This window comes from Hyperoodon ampullatus (assembly GCF_949752795.1).
Source record: "Hyperoodon ampullatus genome assembly, chromosome: 1".
NCBI classification, from domain to species: domain Eukaryota; kingdom Metazoa; phylum Chordata; class Mammalia; order Artiodactyla; family Ziphiidae; genus Hyperoodon; species Hyperoodon ampullatus.
The window spans coordinates 82,018,530-82,024,122 of NC_136914.1; the positions used below are offsets into that span (position 1 = coordinate 82,018,530).

The following is a 5,593-nucleotide window of genomic DNA, read 5'->3' on the forward strand; positions in this document are numbered from 1 at the left end:
ACAGGTTCTTAGTAGGTTTCATCTGATAGAAAATATATTTTCACATTGTTTTGGACTTACCTTTCAAGTTGATCAATAGATTAACATTTCCTTTACTCTCCACTGGATTAAAAGAAAGAGCTTGGGATTCTGTTTCAGGCTTACATGGACAAACGGACCCTCAGAATCAGTAAGACTGTGATATGGAGAACCATTTAGCCTTTACATTTTGCTATAACCCTTGTGCATTCCTATTCCATTCACTCAGAGCTCCAAGACTGCTCCACCTTTCCCTTTACTCTTCCTGTGACTTAGATTCTTAAGATCATATTGAGGTATATAAAAGCCTCTCTACCTGGAGAGCAGTTAGATGGGCCTGAAATTGACAATGAGACTCTGTGTTTTGGTCTTTAATGAGAGGTTAGCCAAGAAGGGCATGGCCACAATTAAATTAAATATTAAAACTGGAGATGGGAGGAGGGAAGTCAAGAAGGAAAGGATAGATCCCGATCTTGATCTTCAGCTAAAAAGTTTGAAATTAGTGTTTGTGGTACAAATATATTTGAGAGTTTCCAATATCAATGAGATACCCATAAATAGGACATTTGTCTGTGATTATAACATATAATCAATAAAAAAGTCCTAACATTAATTTTTTCAAAGCTCTCGTTTCCACATTATCTCATTTGATCCTTGCCCCATGAAGTAAATGCTGTCATCCCCATTTTAAGAGCTTGGCAAACTAAGGTCCAGGAGGATAGGGTAACTTGCTCAAAATTCCTCAGCTATTAAGTGTTAGATTCCAACATATGTTTTCTGACCTCAAACACAGTGATCTTTTTACTGTACTGCAATTGCCTTCATGCTTATATACTTCAGAAAATAATAAACTTTTATATATTTAAAAGAAATAGATAAAACAGCTGGACTTAAAATAATTGAATTTTCTTATTGGATGTATCATGGACAACACAGTGGATTTCACTCCATGATTTGAAAAGTGACTAATATTCCTTTGGTTCTATGATGCATAATGATAAAGAAAATGGTACAGATTTATATTGGAGTACTGGTGATGTAGTATTATTCAAAAGACATTAGAGCCTACTTCGTAAATTCTTGTCATTCAAATTTGAAAATTACACTGCTGAGGATATATCTAACTGTGTGTGCATGGGCAGCTCAAAACCTGATGTCAGCCAAGTTCTATTTTATCTACCTGTTAGGGGGATTAGGACATCTGACCCCAATAAATGGAATCCCAGTGCTCTAGGAGTGCATGGAGAGGGTTTTCCAGAACACTCATTTGCTTAAATGAAGAATTGTTTGTTTGAACTCTGATGTAAGAAAGAATGAGTTTTTGGGCGAGGCTGGGTGGGTGGAGGCCTGAAAAACAATTTGATGTCATGGAGAGGAGCCACAGACGTGGTATCAGAACGTCAGCGGGTACCCATGGCTAACTCCTAATTGACCACACATTTGTCCTTTGTCCCTCATTCTCAAAATGCCTAGGATCTCGACTCTGCTTATCCTCCATCATCTTTTCCAGACAATCCAAGCTCTCTCTGCTCTCCATGTCCCATGCATCTTGAAAGTCTGCATTTACTCTAATGCCTGTAAATCTCAAACACCAGCACCATCTCCACATGGAGTGTGAGGTCAGAAGCTTATATGGGGAGGGTAAGAGCTCTGGAAATGCACATAACTCTTGAGGCATTATAAAGCCATTTTATGTATAATATTTTATTTAGTGTTCACAATTACTCCATAAGGTAAGCAAGGAAAATATTGAACCCATCTCATAAATAAGAAAGTTGAGGTTCACAGAAGTTAAGTTAATAACTAGCCAAACTACCACCATCTACTACACCTGTAGGACCTTTCCTTCCCAACAGAGATTCATAAACCTCTGTACCAATGGCTCTTAAATATCCATGGGAATAACTCTGTACTGATGATAAAATAAATACCCTTCATTGTAAAGCAATTTAAAAAAAAAAACCCTATAAAATTATATTAAGCCTACTGAAGCTAACAGTGTATTCAAATGCAATAAAGTAACTATATAAAAGCTTTGCTTTTAAAGGACAGCACCCTAATTAAGAAGATTGTTAAAAGGATGGAGCATATGAACACATCTATTACACAAGATTTACTAGAACTCATGGTACCCACAGCAATAAAGTGGGACCAGCTGTTGCCTGAAACACAGAAACAGCCCTATGAAGTGGAAACTGCATATTTCAGTGATTCTTGTTAAAAAACGGAAGAATGCCTGCATGTTATCTTAATCCTTTCTTACGTTGCGTATCATTCACCCAGTAGTTTCATAGCATCTTCTGTCTTCCAGGCTCTGTGTTTGTAGGCAGTCTGTTCTTGAATATTTGTTTCATGCTTGAATCTTTTTGCTTTTAATGGCTACAAATCCAAGTGACTCTTTTTTTTTTTTTAAATACAAAAATAAAAAACCAGGGTGTTTATTTTTTCTCCAAATTCCTGGTTTAATAAGGACTTGTTTATTTTGAGAAAAAAAGGTCCCAAACATCAGGCTATTCACAAAAATAACCCACAGTATCAACTTTAGAAAACAAATCTTAAAGACTATTACACTAATTATTTTTCTAGAGAATCCATTTGACATGCCAACTCTCATTCACAAAAATACATTGTTACATTTGTGTTGAACAGCCCCACACAGCACTCTTATGTGGGGTATAACACGCATACCTCTAATTCAAAGCTGCTCTTAGGTGTTACTCAACTAATGAGACTGCCTTTGTAGTTAGGGAAGCAACTACTGAACTCATGTATGAATGGAAAGAACTGTACTCCCTGCATAACAAGAGATTATTTTGGAGACAGTTGATAAAAACCATACATCCTTTTTATTGTTAAGTCATAAAGAGGTATCAAAATTAAAAGCAAAAATTACAGGGTAAGACTTAACATAACTACTAGGAGCATCCAAGGAAGTGAAAACAGGACTAGGCGCAGGGCAATGTGAATTAATGAACATGGGAAGGACAAGGATGGGGACAACAGTGAGCATGTGCTGAAGATACTAGGGGAGAGGATCTGGTGAAAATTTTGATCTTAGACAAGCGCCTAGGTAAAGAAATAATGGGACAAGATTTCTAAACCCCACTATGTGCTTAAGAGTCATCCTCAACATTGGTGCTGTCTCTGTCATCCTCTTCATCCTCAGCCTCTTTTTCATCATCCTTGGTCAACTTCAGCTGGTCATCCCCCCCGATCTTCATTATCATCATCATCCAGTAGGTCCCCCGCCTCAGCAGAGTCATCTGCATCCCCTCAGACTCCATCTTCACCTTAGTCTCATCTTTCTTCAGGGAGCTGCTGCTCTCCTCCTCTACTGACTTATCATTCTTCATCTCTACTCCTTGTTTGCTCTGTTCCTTTTTGATTTTTTCCAGGTTTTCCAGTAGAGAATCCACTTTTTGTTTTATCTGAGTCAACTCCTTCTTAATGGCCTGAAGGTCATCTCCTTTCAACTTTCCAGACTTAGAAGATCCCCGCTGTCCACTCTTAGAATTGAAGCCACTTTTGCCCCTTCGTGAGGTGTTTCCTGATACACGCTGGCGTTTTGAGGGCACTACAGCCCGAGCAATAGGAGGAGGAGGAGGAACACGTGCTGGGTAACTGTACATCCTGTCATAATAATCCCGTTGAAAGTCATAGTCCAAGTCAAAAGAGGAGCTGAGTAGAGGGGACGGAGAAGGGTGTTCTGGTACTGACCCGTACATCTCTGCTGCAGATCGTTTCACACCTGCTTTTCCTCGGTTCACTTTTGGCTCTGCGGCCAGATTAATATCTAAAACCTGGCCAGCAATCATTCTGCCATCCTCTCCTGCCACAGCAGCCCGGGCATTTCTCTCATTAACATACTGAACGAAGGCAAAACCCTTATGAACAGAGCAACCCACGATTTTGCCATATTTCGAGAAGATTGCCTCCACATCAGATTTCTTGACCACAAGAGTATTGAGATTCCCAATGAATACACGGGAGTTCATGGAGCGAGGATCCGTCTTGTTGGAAACATTGCTGGCCATTGTCTTTGATGGTAAGGTGCCTCACAAAGCTGAAAAATGTAGCTGAAGGTCAAAAAAATCTCACTCAAGCAAGTTCCACTAACTTATATATTTCAAGTGATTTGTAACCAGGAGGGGGAAGGGAGAAGAGATTCGATTCTGAATCTCCTACTCCCGAGTTCTACGCGGAGAAGCCGACTGCTGCTCGAGGTCCGCAACACAGCCGCAACCGCTCAGCCTTCGCCTCTTCACAAAATGGCCCCAAGTGACTCTTAACTTCCAAAAGTTTATTGCTTTTCTCCATTTCTTGGGGATGGGATTCATGGGGCCCATAAAGTGTTCTTCTTCATTTCATTATGCTTTTGGTGCCTCTGACTTTAGCTGACACTTGGTTAATTGCCAGTGGTCATGGGCTCCTGCACATCTGCTTTATCAGAGAAGCATCTTGTCGAAACAGTGCGCCAGGAAGCGTCCTGACCACCTGTTAGGATTTCACGCCTCACCTCTCTGTGGATGCTGGGCCAAAATGATGGAGGACATGCCAGCACCAAATGTCATGATCAGAAAGGTTGAATATTATAATCCAGACAGCAAGACAAGGCTCTAAGTCCACCTGCTCCAAGAGGCAATCCCCAAATGGCCCTTTGTCACTACTTTCCCTGAAGGAGTCATCTCACACTTAGGGATTTGGTTTGTTTTGTGTTACTCTCCCAGTAAGAACTTTCTTCTTCTGGTTGTGCCATGTGTGTGGTTATGTGAAGCAAAGTCAGTGACTCTGGCTTCACTACTGGGGTGCTAGATGAGGTTCTGCACCGGAAAAAGAAAATCATCGTAAGTATTTCAAGCAGAAAGAGACATTGGCTTAATACAGGAAATTAAGTGCTAACAAAACGTCTGGAAGGAATGGAGGAATAGAAATCAGGGAACAGCTCCTGGCCTTTTGGCTTCAAAACCAACCACTGTAGCTGTAAGCTGGAGGTTGGGAAACGTCTGATGCTGCTGCCATCTCTGTTCCTGCCACTGGTGACCAGGCAGGGGATGTGGAGTCTGGCTGCTGCTCTTTACTTTTGTCCACTGTCCCAGTTATAGGAAAATAGTCTCCATCTCTCTTCTTCCTTCCAAATATTAAGCAAGTGCATTTCCCTGGCAGACGTTAAATCTCACCCAGAACCCCAGCTGCCTTTCAGACCCTAGGAGGGAACATAAGTGAAGGTAGGAATAGATGCCTTGTGTCAAAAAATACCCAGCATGGGGATTTGATTGCTGTTCAGCGGCCCTTTTTTTCTTGCACAGGAGTATAGGGCAAGATTCCTTCACAAATGGTGGTTCCAACTGGACTCCCTTGTCCCAAATCCTTCCTAAACTGAGATCTCCTGAGAAAAGCTCCCAAAGTGATGTGCCTCAAAGTCTTAAACTGCCAAGCCCTACTCTGGTTCTTGGGTAGTTTGACTATTCCTGAGGGTTTGTCTGTTTCTCTTCAATGTTCCATATGGTGCAGGCAAAGCAACAGGATTCGGAATCATAAGACTAAGGTTTGAGTTTCATGTCCACCACTTTCTAGC

General features: G+C 41.0%; 1 pseudogene across 1 annotated transcript; it reads right to left on the reverse strand.

The window, feature by feature from the left end:
- Window positions 1–3,131: 3,131 nt before the first annotated feature.
- Window positions 3,132–4,067, reverse strand: LOC307060772 (heterogeneous nuclear ribonucleoproteins C1/C2-like; annotated as a pseudogene). The gene has a single exon. The product of its transcript is annotated as a heterogeneous nuclear ribonucleoproteins C1/C2-like (transcript).
- Between the last annotated feature and the right edge of the window lie 1,526 nt (window positions 4,068–5,593).